The 18,697-nt window shown below is 31.4% G+C and overlaps 1 protein-coding gene and 1 pseudogene across 3 annotated transcripts in view; one reads left to right on the top strand and one right to left on the bottom strand.

Moving 5' to 3' along the window:
• Nucleotides 1–1,915, top strand: part of LOC109826077 (pentatricopeptide repeat-containing protein At4g25270, chloroplastic) — a 26,374-nt gene extending 24,459 nt beyond the window's left edge. For 2 of the 3 annotated variants that reach the window (XM_020393041.1, XM_020393042.1), the window contains exons 4-6: nucleotides 331–470; nucleotides 781–862; nucleotides 1,710–1,915. The gene's annotated coding sequence lies outside the window, so the exon portion shown is untranslated. The remainder of the gene's footprint in view (nucleotides 1–330; nucleotides 471–780; nucleotides 863–1,709) is intronic. The other variant, XM_020393043.1, reaches the window with a different exon arrangement.
• LOC109825449 overlaps nucleotides 2,583–18,697 on the bottom strand; it is a 16,736-nt pseudogene continuing 621 nt past the window's right edge.

Here is an 18,697-nt window from a genome sequence, read left to right as displayed (position 1 = left end):
CCTAGTAATAAGTAGTTCACGTTTTGTGGATAATTAGCATATGCCTGATATAAAACTCATCTATACGTAAGGCTGTAGCAATTGCAGTTTTATTTTTTGTTACGCTTTGAGAAGATAAGAACACAAATATGGATCTCAAACATCCATATCTAGGGAGAGTAGCCTGATACTAGTCGAATATTCTGTTATCGATAAAATATTATACATTATTTTTCTCTTTTTAGACTTTATTTCTATCTAAACTCTTTTTTCATGTTTCCTTCCATTTATGTTTTTATTCAACGTTTAAACTAATGCTTGCAACTTTTGGCTGGTTTCTTTATGAAAAAGAAATTAAGCAGAATGGCAGGACAGGTTTGGTACTAGGAAACCATACTCTCCAACAATTCTTTACATTTGTGCATGCTCTTATGATCTCTCAACCATCAGCCAAAGTGCGTGTAATCAAGCAATTCATCAAAAAAATTCTGGTGAATTCATGTCCTTTTCTGTATTCTTTAAGCTTTGGTTGTCTTGTTTACGTTTAAATCCCTTATTGGTTATATACTGAAATGGCCAAAAAAAAAAATCTCGATGCCACCTTATTTTTCTATTTTTAGAGGACTTGTTGTTGTTTGAGAAAGTACCTTGATTGCCGCCTTTAAAGCTTCTGAGGAGAAGGCCTTGATTCTAGTTATTTTACCTATCATATTTCATTATAAAATATTTTTCTTGCCTCTAAATGTATACATCTTGTGCACATTTAAATTCTAGGTCTGACCCCTATCTATGTTGATGCAGAAGGTAGAGATTTGACGCTGGCAAATGCTTTCTATTAAGGGAAGTTTTAAGGGATGATAAGACGAAAGCATATAACAAAAAGGTATTGATTTTAATAGACTTTTTCATTTAGCTTAGCTGCATATATATCTTAATCTAATTGGCAGTAAGCAAAATAGTAAAGTTCCATAAGCAAAATGGTAAAGTTCCATAATTATTTACAATGTTTCATGCTACTGGTTGTACTAGTTTTAAGCATTTCCAGATCAGACTTCTGCTGAATATTAATTGTTTGATTTTGAATATAATAGTCATATCCACCAAAGTTTTACCTCCATGAATAACAACATTGATTTAAAGTTGACGGTCCATATTTATAAATTATTGCTTGAGAAATATGTTGTTTTTTCTTTCTTTCCAGCTGAAAACTGTTGATCCTTTCTGATAATTAGGATTGCAACATTAGCTTAGCATGAGAATGCTCTCCAGTTCATAAATCAAAATTATGAACAGTACAATGCCTATTGCTTATTCACTTTGACTCTTGTTGCTGACTTCTCTTTAAGGTTGCGAACTTACACAATGTAATACACATCGCTAGTACTTATTTAAGTATTTTTCCTCTTGTCTCGATTACTTTTAAATATTTGTTTTTCCTTCCCCAATGCATGTTTTGGTACTAAACAAAGGCTCCATACCGAGATCACTAATAATTCTAGTACAGTTAAATGTTTAATTAATTTGATTTTAGTTTGCTTGAATCTATAAAATGAACCAAATTCATAAACGATTAGTGTTTGTTCGGTTTGTTCGCACCCATACTCATCACAAGCGAGTTTTATATCATAAATCTGAATTTTTCTTCTTCTTCTGTCGAATACATCCTATATTGATATTGATTGTTATGCTAGCTAAATTGTATTTGAACGCTCCTAATGATTTAATTACAGGTTATGAAGATGAAGGCTGCATCCCTTGTCTGCAGCCACAAATGTGAAGGCAGTAGTGAGTGAGAGGGGGATAGAGGAAGAGGCGGTTTTAGAAGATATCAATATTAACTCAAAACTTTCTACTTTATTTATACAAGTGCAATTCATGTTTTGTTTTAATTTGTTCTATCTGTTTTTGTTCGTCAGACAAATCTTTTTTATGCTTGTTTTTGGTAATCTAATCAAGTTCTTTGTGGTATGTCAATATTGCTTTGGAGCTGCTTTATTATTTTATTTTCAAATGAAATGTGATGTTACTACTCACCTAATAATGCATAACTGAAGGAATTTCGCAAATATTACGTGGAAGGAAAAGTAAAACTTAAGATTCACTAACTTACTGGATTCATCATAGTTCTCCCTTCTGCAAACCAACTCAGCGAGCATCTGTTAAAAAGTTCTTTAACTGGTTAATGGACAACACGCTTAAAAAAGAAGTTAACTATCAGGCACAAACATCTCACCAATGAATTTAATACCAGAAATTTCTATGAAATGAAGTAAATTTTTATATTATTTTTATTTTATTTTTATTTCATTTCTGAATTGGTAAAATGAGATTTTACTTCAAGCTCGCAAGTGACGCAAAATAAAATGCAATGTATAGATCATAAACATTACATTGATACGTGATATTGCAACAAGAAGTAAGCAAACGGCCTGTAGTTTCCCATGCTTGTAATAAACATAATTTCAACATCAAATTTCCCAAATTTCCCAGCTGAAACAAAATAATATTCATTTCTATGCACGTATTCCTTCTTCTCCGGCCAATATTCGAACCATCATAACATACATTTTACTACTCCAAGAAACACAAACAATTAACCAAGATGAAGACCAATATTAATCCAATGTATTAATTCGCGGCAACAAATGTACAAGGCACATAAGTAGTAAGTGCATATAAACAGGATGCAATGCTCAAGATGTTCCAAAAACCCCAAATAAAAAAACGCTTCATCATTTACAGACAAGTAAAGCTAATTATTACTCTCCAACGCAGAGCAAAGGAATGTTGGAGCTATTTCTTTTTCCATATATCTGAATTTACAGAAGAGAAACATGTAAACATGTGCACGGTATACAGAGGAGGTGAGAGTAAATACAGTGGCAAGAACTTAGGAGTGTGGTATAATTTTATTTGTTCTTCATAGCCAAAAATTCAAGAATTATGCATCAATCCCAGGACCTGGATATGCAGGGAGACTCATAATTCTCTTGTCAGGCACTCGACTCCCAATAGTAAAATGATACAGACTCTGAAACTCTGAACCTTTCGGTCCAAGCACCTCGTGCACTGCATCAAGAAGGAACACCCATTTGAAGTAAAATCCAGTTAAAAGCACATAATATCAACTATCGAACCAAAATTATTAACTTATATAAAATGAAACATACCGTCATCGTCGAAATAACAACCAATACCAGTAGCTGAAATGCCAACTGCATGAGCTTCAAGGTATAGCACTTGACCAAGAACACCAGTTTCCCAAAAGAGACGAGGATACATCCAGGCACCCTTTTCTCTTAAAACTGGCTCAAATCGAGCTACCATTCCCAAACTAAAACAACCATCAGAGGCAATATCCTGAATTTTGAAACAAAAGAAAAACAATTGATTTCTGTCCATTTTCATTAGTTTAGACTCAATGATAATTAAGTTTTTTTTCTTCAAAAACTCACGATTGTTATGGGCTATAACCCAAAAATTGTGTCCACTTTTTGTTTGTTTCAACCTAATAGAAATTATCTGGCATACTTCAAATTTGGCAAGTTTCATGGTCTATAACCCACAATTTCTATCAATTCTTGTTTCCTTCGACCTAATGGAAATTGTTTTGGTGTACTTCAAAATCCACAATTTTCATGGGCAACAATCACGATCTCCGTCTATTTTCATCTGTTTCAATCTGATAGAATTTTTTGGTGTTCATCAAGAATTGCAATTTTAATGGGTTATACCACACGATTTTTGTCTGTTTTTCTCTGTTTTAACCCAATGATAATTAACTTTTCTTTCCACAAAAATTGTGATTTTCATGGGCTATAAATCACAATGTTTGTCCATTTTCAATTGTCTCGACTAATGGAAATTATCAATGTACTTCAAAATTCGTAATTTTCATGCGCTATAATCCATGATTTTAGTCCATTTTCGTTTGTTTCAACCTACTGGAAAATATTTGGCGTACTTCAAATTTTGCCATTTTCATGGACTATAACTCATAGTTGCTGCCCATTTTCAGCTATTTCGACTTAACAACAATTAAATTTTCTTTCTTTAAAATTTCAATTTTTCATGGACAATAACCCACTATTTTGTCAATTTTCATCATTTTCGATCCAATGACAATTTTCGTCAAAACTATCAATTTTCATGGGCTAACCCACATTTTTTGTCCATGTTCGTTTTGATTCGACCTAATAGAGAATTTATGACATAGTACAAATTTCCCAATTTTCATGGACTTAACCTCACCATTTTTTTGTCTGTTTTGACCCAATAGCAACAAATTATACATAGTTCAAAATTACTGAATTACAATTTTCATACGCTATAACCCAATATATTTTATCCATTTTTGTTTGTTTTGAACTAATAGAAATTATTTTGCATACTTCAACCTAATAGAACATATTTGGTGCACTACAAAAGTTCATAGGCTATAACTCACAATTTTTTATTCCTTTTTGTCTGTTCAACAAATAACAACTAATTACACATAGTTCAAAATTCGCAGTTCTTAAGGGTAATAATCCACGACTTTTATCCAATTTTGTCCATTTTGACCCAATGATAATTAAGTTTTCTTTCTCCAAAACTTATGATTTTCATGAGCTATGACATATGATTTTTGGATATTTCCATTTGTTTTGACCTTATCAATGCATACTTCAATATTCGCAAGTTCCATGGGCTATAAACAATGATTTTTATCCATTTTCTTCCATTTCAACATAATGAAATTATTTGACGTACTTCAAAATTTACAATTTTGATGAGCTATAACCCACTAATTTTGTCAATTTTCGGCCATTCGATCTAATATTAATTATAACTTAATCAATTTCGTGATTTTCATGGGATATATACCTAACGATTATTGTCAATTTACGTACATTTCAACCCAATAGCAACTAATAATGTGTAGTTCGAATTTTGTGATTTTCATGGTCTCTAATCCACGATTTTTGTCTATTTTCGTCCGTTTCAACCCAATGATAGTTATATTTTCTTTCATCAATACTCGCAATAATCATGGGCTAACCAATGATTTCTATCGATTTTCGATTGTTTCGACCTAATGAAATTATTTTCGGTGTACTAAAGAATTTGCACGTTTCATGGACTATAACCTACAATTTTTGTCGATTTTCTTCTATTTCAACCCAATATCCTATAATAATTCATATTTCTTTCCTCAACTCGCCAGTTTTATGGACTATAACCCATGGTTTCTATCCATTTTTGTTCTTTTTGACCAAATGGAAATTATTTGGCATACTTCAAGATTTGCAAGTTTCATGTTCTATATCCCACGATTTCTTTCCATTTTTGTTTATATTAAACTAATGGCAATTGTTTTGGTATACTATAAAATCCGCAATTTTCATGAGCTATAACCCACATTCTAGTTATTTTCTTTTGTTTCGTTATTGAAAAATATTTCGCGTACTTCAAAATTTGCAATTTTCATGACCTAACAAAATTCCTTTTGGCGCACTTAAAATTTTGCACTTTTCATGGACTATAACCTACAATTTTTGTCTATTTTCTTCTATTTCGACCCAATTACCTACAATAATTCAATTTTCTTTCCTCAAAATTCACAAGTTTTATAGGCTTTAACCCATGATTTCTATCCTTTTTTGTTCGTTTCGACCAAATGGCGTAATGCAAATGTTGCATGTTTCATGTTCTATATCCCACGATTTCTTTCCATTTTTTGTTAACTTCAATGTAATGATAATTGTTTTAGTATACTTCAAAATTTACAATTTTCATAGGCTATTTTCATAGGCTATAACCCACAATTTCTATTCATTTTTGTTTGTTTCGTTATTGGAAAATATTAGGCGTGCTTCAAAATTTACAATTTTCATAGGCTATAACCCACAGTTTTTGTCGACTTTTGTCTATATCAACCTGATGACAATTAAATTATTTTGCTTTGAACTTCGTGCTTTTCATAGACAATAACTCACTTTTTTGTCCATTTCAATCCAATAAGATGTTTCGTCAAAACTCACGATTTCATGGCCTATAACCTACAATTTATGTTTTTTTCATTTGTTTCAACCTAATAGAAAACTTTTGGTGTACTTCAAAATTCAAAAATTTTATGGACTATAACCCACCAATAGCAACAAATTGATGTAATTAATGCTTTGACCTATGGAATTTTTCCGTACTTCAAAAATCACAATTTTCATGGGCTATATGACTCATGATTTTTCTCCATTTTTGCCTGTTTCCACCCAATAACAGCTAATTATGTATAGTTTAAAGTTTGCGGTTTTCATGGGTTATAACCCATGATTTTTTCCACTTTTTGTCAATTACACCTAATGATAATTAATTTTCTTTCTTCAGAACTCGCAATTTTCATATGCTATATAACCCATGATATGTTGTCCATTTTCATTCGTTTCGAACTAAAAGAAATTATTTTGCATACATCAACCTAATAAAACATATTTGGTGTACTACATTAGCAATTTTTATGGGTTATAACTCACAACTTTTATTTATTTTGTCTGTTTCAACAAGTAACAACTACTTATGCATAGTTCAAAATTCGTAGTTTTTAAGAATAATAACCCATGATTTTTATCCAATTTTGACCATTTTGACTTAATGATAATTAAGTTTTCTTTCTTGCAAATCTTGTGATTTTCGTGAGTTATAACCTACAATTTCTGTATATTTTCGTTTCTTTCGACCTAATCGACCCGTACTTCAACCTTTGCAAGTTCCATGGGCTATAAACAATGATTTATATCCATTTTCTTTCATTTCAACATAATAGAATTATTCGGCGTATTTTAAAGTTTACAATTTTCATGAACTATAACCCACTATTTTGGTTAATTTTTGTCCATTCGGCCTAATATTAATTATAACTTCATCAAAATTCGTGATTTTCATGGGATATATATCCAACGATTTTTGTCAATTTACATATGTTTCAACTCAATAGAAACTAATAATTTGTAGTTCAAATTTTATGATTTTCATGGTCTATAACCCACGATTTTTGTCCATTTTCGTCTGTTTCAACCTAACGACAATTATATTTTCTTTCATTAATACTCGCAATAGTCATGGGCTATAACCCATGATTTCTATCAATTTTCGATTGTTTCGACCTAACGAATTTCTTTTTGGCGTACTGAAGAAGTTGCACTTTTCATGAACTATAACCTATAATTTTTATCAAATTTCTTCTATTTTGACTCAATAACCTATAATAATTCAATTTTCTTTCCTCGAAACTCGCAAGTCTAATGGGCTATAACACATGATTTCTATCCATTTTTGTTCTTTTCGACCATATGACATACTTCAAATTTTGCATGTTTCATGTTCTATATCCCCCGACTTCTTCCATTTTTTGTTTATTTCAACCTAATGATAATTGTTATAGTATACTTCAAAATCCGCAATTTTCATGGGCTAACCCACGATTTCTATTCATTTTCATTTGTTTCATTATTGGAAAATATTTGGCGTACTTCAAACTTTACAATTTTTATAGGGTATAACCCATGATTTTTGTACACTTTTGTCTATTTCAACCTGATGACAATTAAATTATTTTTCTTTGAGCTTCGCGCTTTTCATGGACAATAACCCACTTTTTTGTCCATTTCCATCCGTTTCAATCCAATAACATGTTTTGCCAAAACTCACGATTTTCGTGGCCTATAACCTACAATTTATGTTTATTTTCATTTGTTTCAACCTAATTGAAAATTTTTGGTGTACTTCAAAATTCACAATTTTCATAGACTATATAACCCACTAGTTTTGTTCATTTCCGTCAGTTTCAGACCAATAGCAACTAATTGATGTAATTAATGTTTCGACCTAGTGGAATCTTTCTGTACTTCAAAAAGCACAATTTTCATTGGTTACAACTCATGATTTTCTCCATTTTTGCTTGTTTCCACCCAATAACAACTAATTATGTGTAGTTCAAAGTTTGAGGTTTTTCATGGGTTATAAAACCCATGATTTTTTTCAAGTTTTTGTCAATTACACCTAATGATAATTAATTTTCTTTCTTCAAAACTCAATTTTCATACACTATAACCCATGATATTTTGGCCATTTTCGTTTGTTTCGAATTAAAGGAAATTATTTTGCATACTTCAACCTAATAGAACATATTTGGTGTACTACAAAATTTGCAATTTTCGTGGGCTATAACTTGCAATTTTTTATTCATTTTTGTCTATTTCAACAAGTATCAACTAATTATGCGTATTTCAAAATTAGGAGTTTTAAGGGTAATAACCCACGATTTTTATCCTATTTTGTCAATTTTGACCCAATGATAATTAAGTTTTCTTTCTTCAAAACTTGTGATTTTTGACGGCTATAACCTAATATATTTTCGTTTGTTTCGACCTAATCGAGGCGTACTTCAACATTCACGAGTACCATGGGTTATAAACAATAATTTATATCCATTTTCTTTCATTTCAACATAATGGAATTATTTGGCGCACTTCAAAATTTACAATTTTCATGAACTAGAACCCACTAATTTGGTCAATTTTCGTCCATTCGACCTAATATTAATAATTTCCTTCATCAAAATCCGTGATTTTCATGGGATACATACCCAAAGATTTTTGTCAATTTACATACATTTCAACCCAATAGCAACTAATAATGTGTAGTTCAAATTTTGTGATTTTCATGGTCTATAACCCACGAGTTTTGTCCATTTCGTCCATTTCAACCCAACGATAATTGTAATTTCTTTCGTCAAAACTCATGATAGTCATGGGCTATAGCCCATGATTTCTATCAATTTTCGACTCTATCGACCTAATAAAATTCTTTTTTGCGTACTTAAGAATTTGCCCTATTTATGGACTCTAACCTACAATTTTTGTCGATTTTCTTCCATTTCGACCCAATAACCTATAATAATTCACTTTTCTTTCCTCAACTCACAAAATTTATGGGCTATAACCCCTGATTTTTATCTATTTTTGTTCTTTTCGATCAAATGGAAATTATTTGGCATACTTCAAAATTTGCAAGTTTCATGTACTATATACCACGATTCATTTCCATTTTTGTGTATTTCAACCTAATGATAATTGTTTTGGTATACAGCAAAATCCGCAATTTTCATGGGCTATAACCCACGATTTCTATCCATTTTTGTTTGTTTTGTTATTGGAAAATATTTGGCTTGGCATACTTCAAATTTTGCAATTTTGATAGGCTATAACCAAAGGTTTTTGTCAACTTTTGTCTATTTCAATCTGATAACAATTAAATTATTTCTCTTTAAACTTTGCGCTTTTCATGGACAATTAACCATTTTTTTGTCCATTTCCATCCGTTTCAATCCAATAACATGTTCTGCGAAAACTCACGATTTTCATGGCCCATAACCTACAATTAATGTTTATTTTTATTTGTTTCAGTCTAATAGAAAACTTTTGGTGTACTTCAAAATTTGTAATTTTCATAGACTATATAACCCACCAACTTTGTTCAATTCCATTGGTTTCGACCCGATAGCAGCTAATTGATGTAATTAATGTTTCGACCTAGTGGAATTTTTTCGCACTTCAAAAATCACATCTTTCATAGGCTTTAACCCGTGATTTTTCTCCATTTTTGCCTGTTTCTACCCAATAACAACTAATTATGTGTAGTTCAAAGTTTGCGATTTTCATGGACTATAACCCATGATTTTTTCCATTTTTTGTCAATTACACCTAATTATAATTAAGTTTTCTTTCTTCAAAACTTGTAATTTTTATACACTATAACCCATGATATTTTGTCCATTTTCATTTGTTTTGAACTTAAGGAAATTATTTTTGCATACTTCAACCTAATAAAACATCTATGGTGTACTGCAAAATTTGCAGTTTTCATGGGCTATAACTCAATTTTTTATTTAATTTCGTTTGTTTCAACAAGTAAGAACTAATTATGCATAGTTCAAAGTCCGTAGTTTTAATGGGTAATAACCCACGATTTTTATCCAATTTTGTCCATTTTGACCCAATGATAATTAAGTTTCCTTTCTTCAAAACTTGTGATTTTCGTTAGTTATAACCTATGATTTTTGAATATATTTTTTTTCGACCTAATCGAGGCATACTTCAATATTCGCAAGTTCCATGGGCTATATACAATTATTTATAACCATTTTCTTTCATTCAACGTAAAGGAATTATTTGTCGTACTTTAAAATTTACAATTTTCATGAACTATAACCCACTAATTGGGTCAATTTTCGTTCCAGCGATTTTTGTCAATTGTCATACGTTTCAACCCAATAGCAACTAATAATGTGTAGTTCAATTTTTGTTATTTTTATGCATTTTCGTCCATTTCAACCCAATGACGGTTATATTTTCTTTCGTCAATCCTCACGATAGTCACTAGCTATAACCCATGATTTCTATCAATTTTCGATTGTTTCAACCTAACGAAAATTTTTTTGGTGTACTCGAGAATTTGCACATTTCATGGACTATATAACTTATATTTTTTGTCGATTTTCTTCTATTTCTACCGAATAACCTATAATAATTCAATTTTTTCCCTCAAAAATTGCAAGTTTTATAGGCTACCCATGGTTTCTATCCATTTTTATTTTTTCGACCAAGTGGAAATTATTTGGCATACTTTAAAATTTGCAAGTTTCATGTTCTATGTCCTATGATTTCTTTCCATTTTTGTTTATTTCAACCTAATGATAATTGTTTTAGTATACTCCAAAATCTGCAATTTTCATGGGCTATATAACCAACGATTTCTATCCATTTTTGTTTGTTTTATTATTGGAAAATATTTGGCGTTACTTCAAATTTTACAATTTTCATTAACTATAACCCACGGTTTTTGTCCACTTTCATCTATTTCAACCTAATGATAGTTATATTATTTTTCTTTGAAATTCACGTTTTCATGGACAATAACCCACTTTTTTGTCAATTTTCATCCGTTTCAATCCAATAACATGTTTCGTCAAACTCGCGATTTTCATGGCGTATGACATATATTTTATGTTTATTTTCATTTGTTTCAACCTAAGAGAAAAGTTTTGGTGTACTTTAAAATTCAGAATTTTCATGGACTATATAACCCACCAGTTTTGTTCATTTCCATGGGTTTTGAGTTTTGACCCAATAGCAACTAATTGATGTAATTAATAATTTGCCATTTTCATGAGTTGTAACCCTTGCTTTTTGTTCATTTTTGTCTGTTCCAACCTAATGCTAATTCTCTTGTCTTTCATCAACACACAATTTTCATGAGTTATAACCTGTAATTTCTACCCATTTTCGCTGTTTCAACTTAATTAAAATTATTTGACATACTTTAAATTTTGTAATTTTCATAGGCTATATAACCTATGATTTTTTCCATTTTTGTATGGCAATTAAATTTTCTTTTTTTAACTCACTACGTTTTCAGATTTAGGGCTAGTTTATAACTTTGTATTGCTTTTTTGGGGTGCTTCTACTTATTTTTTGGAGAAGCAATCAATAATGATGTTCGCTAAAATTCTTTTTTGCATGCTTATTGAAACTGCTCCTACTTTTAAAGAGGTGCCAAGAAGTAATCTTAGAATGTTTTTAGAAGCAACTTATGCTTTTTTTAAGTTTATATACCATATATGACCTTTATCTTTTAGGAGTGACCTTTAAGTATAGTTTCGCCAAACACCATAACAACTTTTGAAGGCATCTTTTGATATATGATTACCAAACGACTATTTTCAGCAACTTATATAAGTTGCCTTTATAAGCTACTTATATAAACAACTTATTATAAGATCCAGCAATACCATACAAACCCTTTACCTCCTACTTTTGTCATTTTTTATTCGTTCCAACCCAATAGGATTTATGTTTTCTTTCGTCAAAATTCAAGATTTTAATAGGTTATAACCCATAATTTTTATCCATTTTCATTTGTTTCGGTCTTATGTAAATTAATTGACATACTTCAAACTTCGCAAGTTTTATGAGCTATAATCCACGGTTTTTGTATATTTTCATCTGTTTCAACCTATCACAGTACATATTCTTTCATCAAAAGTAGTTTTAGGAGCTATAAGTCGTGATTTCTGTCCAATTCGTTTGTTTCAACCACTTGGAATTTTTTTGGCATACAATTTTCATGAGCTATAACCCACGAATTTTTTCAAATTTTGTCTGTTTCAATCTAATGGAAATTTTTTTAGCGTACTTCAAAGGTTCCAATTTTCATGCAGTACAATTAATTATGCATAGCTAAAAAATTATGGTTTTCATGTGTTGTAACCCAAAATTTTATCCATTTGGATCCAAAGATAGTAAAGTTTCTTTTCAAAACTCATGATTTTCATGAGCTGTAAGCCTAGGGTATTTATACATTTTTGTTTGTTTCAACCTAATGGGAATCTTGCGTAGTTCAAAAGTCTCAATTTTCTTAGACTATAAACCATGATTTTTCACTATTTTTGTTTGTTTCTACCTAATAGCAACTAATTATGCATTGTTCAAAATTTGTGATTTTCATGTTATAATTCTCGAATTTTCCATTCCCATTGGTTTCAACCCAACGATAATTAAGTTTTTTTGCTTCAAATCTCGTGATTTTCAAGGGCTATAACCCACGATTTATATCCATTTTCCATTTGTTTCAACCCAATGGAAATGGCATACTTCGAAAATTAAAAAAAAATATATGTTATAACCAACAATTTCTACATATTTTTGTTCATTTCGTCCTAATGGAAAATATTTGGCGTTCTTCAACTTCACAATTTTAATAGGCTACAACTCACGAATTTTGTCCATATTCGCCTATTTTGGTATAATAGTAACAAATAATATGTAATTCAAAATTTGTGATTTTCCTAGGTTATAACCCACAACTTTTATCCACTTTTGTACATTTCCACCCAATTATAATTAAAGTTTCTTTAATCATACCTCGCGTTTAGTACGCTTATAACCTATTATCTTTATCAATTTTAGTTTGTTTCGACCTAATTGAAATTATTTGGCGTACTCTAAAATTCGCAAGTTTCATTACTAAGCAATGATTTTTGTCCATTTTCCGTCATTTTAGCTTAATGGAATTATTTGATGTACTTGAAAATTGATAACTTTCATGAACGATAACCCCACTATTTTTGTCAATTTTCATCCATTTCGATCCCATATCAATTGTAATTTCAAAGTCAAATTTCACTATTTTCATAGGATATAACTCATGATTTATGTTCATTCTTGTTTGTTTCAACCCGATGACAATTTATTGTGTACTCTAAAATTCACAATCTTCATAAGATATAACCACTATTTTTGTAAATTTTCATTTGTTTCAACCACAATTTTTTTGGTGTACTTAAGAATTTTCATGGGCGATAACTCGCAATTTTGTTGATTTTCTTCTGTTTCAACCTAATAGCAACTAGTTATATGTAGTCAAAAATTCGTTGTTTTCATGTGTTAGTCCATGATTTTTGTCCATTTTCATCACTTTCAACTCAATGATATTTTTCTTTCTTCAAAATTCATAATTTCATGGGCTATGATCCATGACTTAGTTTGTTTTGACTACATATAAATTATTTAGCTCACCTTAAAATTTGGAGGTTTCATGGTCCGTAATGCACAGTGTCCATTTCTGTTTATTTTGACCTAATGGAAATTATTTAGGGCTGCTTAAAAATCTGTAATTTTTATGGATGATCCAGGATTTATGTGCATTTTCATTTGTTTCGACCTATTAGAACATATTTGGTGCACTTCAAAATTTATAATTTACATGGGCTATAACCCATGGCTTCTGTCCATTTTCTTCTATTTTGACTTGATGACAATTAAAAAATTCCTCTAAACTTTTGAATTTTCATGGACAACAATCCACTATTTTTGTTAATTTTCCTCTACTTTGATCCAATGATATCTTTTGTCAAAACTCGCAATTTTCATATGCTATAACCCACAATTTATAGAATTTTTTTGGCATACTTCAAAAGTCCCAATTACATGCGCTACAACTAATTATGCATAGTTCAAAATTCGCAGCTTCCACGGGTTATAACACACGGATTTCTCCATTTTTGTCCATTTCGACCCAATGATATATTTCTTTCTTCAAAACTTGCTATTTTCATTGGCTATAACACAATTTCTATCCATTTTAGTCTATTTCGACCAAATAGAAATTTTTGCATACTTCAAAAGTCACAATATTTATGGACTATAACCCATGATTTTTTCCGTTTTCGTTTGTTTCCACCCAGAAGCTACTATGTGTAGCTCAAAATTTATGGTTTTCATGGGGTTATTATATAAACTCATTAGCTTCCCATTTTTGTCACTTTCGACCTAGGTTGAACGAATACGAGTGCAGGAGCGAACACGGGACATGAGATAGTAAATGGAGACAATATACATATACACATACATTTATGTATCTATAAATAATATTTTCACTAGATCAATATTGAATTAAAGTATCTATAACATTTGTATGTTACTTTTACTGTTTATAACAATTGAGAATCAACTTAAATCAAACTAAGAATTGAAGTTTAACAATAAAAGTTTAGTTTTGATCATATGAGCTATGATGATTAATTTTCAAATATTTAAGTAGTGGGTTTTAGTTTCGGGTTCCAAAACTTATTGATTTTGAGCTCGATATACCAAAGAAGCTAGTTTAGGGTTATAAGTAAAGGGGAAATAGGGTGTTTTGAACCGCACGTATACATGGCGTGTCTGCAGTGAATCCGTGTCCAACACGGATATGGGTCCAAAAGAAAGTGTCCGGATAACCTAGGTTTCGACCCAATCATAATTAAGTTTTCTTTCTTCAAAACTCAATGATTTTCAAGGCTACAAGGCACTATTTTTATCCATTTTCATGTGTTACGACCTAATGAAAATTATTTGGCATAATTCATAATTTACAAGTTTTATAGGCTATAACCAATTATTTATATCCATTTTCATTCATTTTGGTTATTTGGCGTACTTCAAATTTTGCTATTTTCATGGGCTATAACCCACGACCTGTGTATTCTCATCTGTTTTGACATAGTAACAACTACTTATGCATAGTTGAAAATGCGCGGTTTTCATATGATTTTCACAAGTTCAATAGGCTATAAATAACGGTTTTTGCCTATTTTCTTTCATTACGACTTAATGGAATTATTTGCCATACTTTAAAATTTACGATTTTCATGGACTATATAGCCCACTATTTTTGTCAATTTCCATCCGCTTCAAAGCGATACCAATTATAATTTATATCATCAAAATTTATAATTTTTATGAGCCCTATGATTTTTCCTCATTCTCATTTATTTTAACCTAATGGAAATTTATTGCGTACTTCGGAATTCAAAAGTTTCATGGTCTAACCCACGATATTTGTCCATTTTTGTCGATTCGAATTCAACAACAAGTCATTATGCGTAGTTCAGAGTTCGCAGTTTTCATGAACCATAACCCACAATTTGTCTATTATTATTTGTTTTAACACAATGACAATTATGTTTTCTTTTATCAAAACTCACAATATTCATGGGCTATAGCCTCACGGTTACTATCAATTTTCGTTTGTTTCGATCTAACAGAAATTTTCTGACGTGCTTCAACATTTGCGCATTTCATGGGCTATATCCCATACTTTTTTCCCATTATCTTTTGTCTTGACCTATAGCAACTAATTATACATAATCAAAAATTCATTGTTTTCAAGTGTCATAACCCAAGATTTGTCCATTATCGTCAGTTACAACAATGATAATTAAGTTTCTTCAAAACTTGCAATTTTTATGGGCTATAACCCTTGATTTCTGCCAATTTTTGTTTGTTTTGACCAACTTCAAATTATTTCCCATACTTCAAAATTCGCAAGTTTCATGGTCTATAGCCCACAATTTCTATCCGTTTTCATTTATTTTAACCAGATGAAGATTGTTATGGTGTACTTCAAAATCCGTAACTTTCAAGGGTTATATCCACGATTTCTAGCTACTTTTGTCTCTTTGGACTTAAGAGTAATTTTTTGGTTTACTTTAAAATTGGCAATTTTCAAAGGCTATACCATATGATTATTGTTCATTTCCCTCTGCTTCAACCTAATAGCAACTAATTAGACGTATTTCAAAATTTGAAGTTTTTATGGTTCATAACCTACGATTTTTGTTCATTTTTATACAGTTTAACCTAATGGTAATAAGTTTTTCTTGAAAAGTCGCTATTTTTATGGGTCAAAATCCATAATTTCTGCCCATTTTCATTTGTTTTGACCTAATAAAAATTATCAGCATACGTCAAAATTTGCCATTTACCTTAACTCAATATTTCTGTCCATTTTTGTTTGTTTCGACCTATTAAATTTTATTTTGCGTACTTCAAAATTTACAATTTCCATGGGCTAACCCACAATTTTTGTCAATTTCTGTTTTCACTTGATGGTAATTCAATTTTCTTTCATTAAAAAATCACGATTTTCATGAACGATAACCCACTATTTTGTCAATTTTCATCTGGTTTCAATACAATGTTAATTATGTTTTCTTTCATCAAAACTCATAATTTTTATGAGCTATAACCCATAATTTATCTCCATTTTTGTTTGCTTCGACCTAATTGAAAATTTTAGGCATACTTCAAAATTCACAAATTTCATGGACAATAACGCGTAATTTTTGTCCATTTTCGTCTGCTTCGACCCAATGATAATTAAGTTTTATTTCTTAAAAATTAGTGATTTTTATGGACTATAACCAGCAATATTTGTCCATTTTCATTTGTTTCAACTTAATCGAAATTATTTAATGTACTTCAAATTTGGCAATTTAATTGGCTATAACCCACAATCTATGTCCATTTTTGTTCGTTTCAGCCTAATAGAAATTATTTGGCATACTTAAAATTTTGCAATTTTTGTTGGGGGGTTTCCTATAATCCACCTTTAAAATATAGTAGTTATATAGAAATCACCTTCCATTTTCAATTTATACACAAACCATCTTTGAAGTGGGTTCTGCTGCAATCAACCACCTCCCAAGCAAACTTTCACCAAAAACCTAAAATTAGCCTTAAAACTCAAATTCAAGGCATGTGACTCATTTTTTTGGTATTAGGTCTCGTTAGATACAATTCACGTATTTTGGACTTGAGTTTTTTAAGAGATCATTTTTTGTTTCTTAGCACTGGAAGGTGGTTGAAAAAACCTATATTAAAGGTGCTTCATGTATAATTTGAAATTAAAAAGTGATTATCATATAATTATCCTGTTTTTAAGGTGGTTTCTAAGGAAACTCCTTTTATGGGCTGCACAACCCGTGATTTTGTTTACTTTCGTCTGTTTTGACTCAATTCCTATTAAATTTTCTTTCTTTAAAATCACGATTTTTATGGACTTAGCCGGCTAGTTTGCTGATAGCGTCTAACCAAGTTCTCTTAGTCCTGCCATCATCCTCATTTCTCTATTAATTATAATCAATATAATTTCTCCTAATTGATACATTTGGTGGTCTGTCCGTTACACGTAACCAACCAACTCAAGCAATTCTGTCTCATTTTATCCCCCATAAGAGCAACCTCTAGCTTCCTACGAATGCACACACTTTTTTATCATATCTCGTATAATATAATATAAAAATATTTAAAAATATACCTTATAATTGTACCTATCTATTGTAACACTTACATTTCTGCTGCACTCTTTTTTTTTTTTGCACAATAAATAGGAAGATGTATTTGAAGAGAATACAAACCTGATGGCAAGAGAGCTGCTTGGCAAGCCTCTCACAATTACCCCTCACAAGCCTATACAATGTCAATCCAGCAGGGCAACCCTCAGGCTTGACTCACTCAAACTCCGGCCTCATTGCCTTCTTCAGCCTATCCAAATGCTCCTCGTTTCTCACCAAAAAATACAACCCCTCAGGCAAACCTTCACCTTATGAACAAACAAGGCAGCATGAACCTCTGCATCCCAAGTCAAAACCCTAAATGGCAATGCACGCTGCTTCCCTTGCTTCCCTCGGCCACCCAGATCTCCTGAAGGCAAACAATGCAATAGAATCTGATAAAATGTATCTCTCTCCATTACATGAACACCATCCATATCCACAGCGCTTCTCCTCTTCCTCACAATCTCTCTCACAGTAAAATTTGCATACGAATCCTCTGAAATCAATCCACTTGGTCGAAATTCATTCACAAAGAACTCATCTTCATCACCCGTGAAGGGCTTCTTAATCGCCTCTGCGGTCTTATAGATAACATCCCAGCAAACATGATCCTTGCTTAGAGCATTCGGCGTCCCAGCCCAACTCAAAGAACCAAACTTTGTAGCAAAATCTCTCATCTTTAAGTAATCAACACTAATCTCTGTCCCGAAAGGAAACAGAACAAGAAGACAATCAGGATGCTGAGCCTCAACCCAAGGAATTTCCCCTCTAATGGGCCTCTCCGGCAATGGATTAGGCATCGGAGGATACAACTCCTCAAACCCAAGAAGAGAATTCAGCTCATCATGCCCAAACCCATCAAGCAATCTCACATCCCACCCCAGCGCCGCCGCCGCAATCGCCGCCGAAGCAATCGCATGGCCCACATCATGATTACAGTATCTCAACGCGCGCTCTCCGTACTTCCAAGCCTCACGCCAGAACACAGAAGAGAATGCAAGAAACAAGCACTCATCACTGGGG

This window comes from Asparagus officinalis, chromosome 10 (assembly GCF_001876935.1).
Source record: "Asparagus officinalis chromosome 10, Aspof.V1, whole genome shotgun sequence".
NCBI classification, from domain to species: domain Eukaryota; kingdom Viridiplantae; phylum Streptophyta; class Magnoliopsida; order Asparagales; family Asparagaceae; genus Asparagus; species Asparagus officinalis.
Note: the sequence above shows the minus strand (reverse complement) of the source record. Positions and strands in the feature narration are given on the sequence as shown.